This window comes from Mandrillus leucophaeus, unplaced genomic scaffold (genome assembly GCF_000951045.1).
Source record: "Mandrillus leucophaeus isolate KB7577 unplaced genomic scaffold, Mleu.le_1.0 Scaffold14, whole genome shotgun sequence".
Classification (NCBI taxonomy): Eukaryota; Metazoa; Chordata; class Mammalia; order Primates; family Cercopithecidae; genus Mandrillus; species Mandrillus leucophaeus.
The window spans coordinates 2,107,567-2,108,387 of NW_012101365.1; the positions used below are offsets into that span (position 1 = coordinate 2,107,567).

At 42.9% G+C, this 821-nt stretch overlaps 1 protein-coding gene across 1 annotated transcript in view; it reads left to right on the plus strand.

Annotated features, from left to right (window-relative positions):
* Positions 1 to 821, plus strand: part of FAM159A (family with sequence similarity 159, member A) — a 36,852-nt gene that overhangs the window by 6,187 nt on the left and 29,844 nt on the right. The window lies entirely within an intron of this gene.

An 821-nucleotide genomic window follows, 5' to 3' on the forward strand; every position in this document is an offset into this window, starting at 1 on the left:
ATTCATTCATTCATTCATTCATTCATTCATTCATTCTAGCCTTTACTTTGTGCCAGGCACTTTGCAAGGCATTGGAGACACAAAAATCAATTATTCCCTGCCCCTGAGGAACTCACAGTTTATTTAGAGATACAACGGTAATCACTTGACAAGTTCATTTTGCTTGCTGCCCAGAAAAACCAATGCACTGAGAACAACAGGTTTTGCAGCAAAGAAAGAGTTTAATAATCACAGGGCCAACCAAGTGGCAAAGTAGGACATAATTCTCAAATCCACACCCTCATTCCCCACCCCCCACCCCACCAGAGAATTCAGAGACTATAGTTTTTCAAGCATTGGTGGCAGACAGGGCTAGGGAATAGGGAATGCTAAATGGTTGGATTAAGGATAAAATTGTGGGGGATCAAAGCTACCTTCTTGTGCTGAGTCAGTTGCTGGGTAGGGGGGCTCACAAAACCAGTTGAGCCAGTTTCCAGTATAGTCCAGGTGGCACCAACTGGTCTATCAAAATGCAAGGTCTGAAAGATACCTCAAACACCAGTTTTAGGTTTTACAACTCCTCCTGTAGGAGGAGTTGAGGAGATTACAAATCATGTGACCTCCAGCTACGCAACTCCTGAGCCAACAATTCTAATCTTGTGGTTAATTTGTTAGTTTAACAAAGGCAGTTGCAGTCCCTGAGCAAGGAGGGTGTTAGTTTTAGGAAGGGGCTGTTATCATCTTTGGTTTAGGGTTAAACTATAAACTAAATTCCTCTTACAGTTAACTTGGCCTGTGCCCAGGAATTAAGAAAGACAGCTGGAAAGTTAGACGCAAGATGG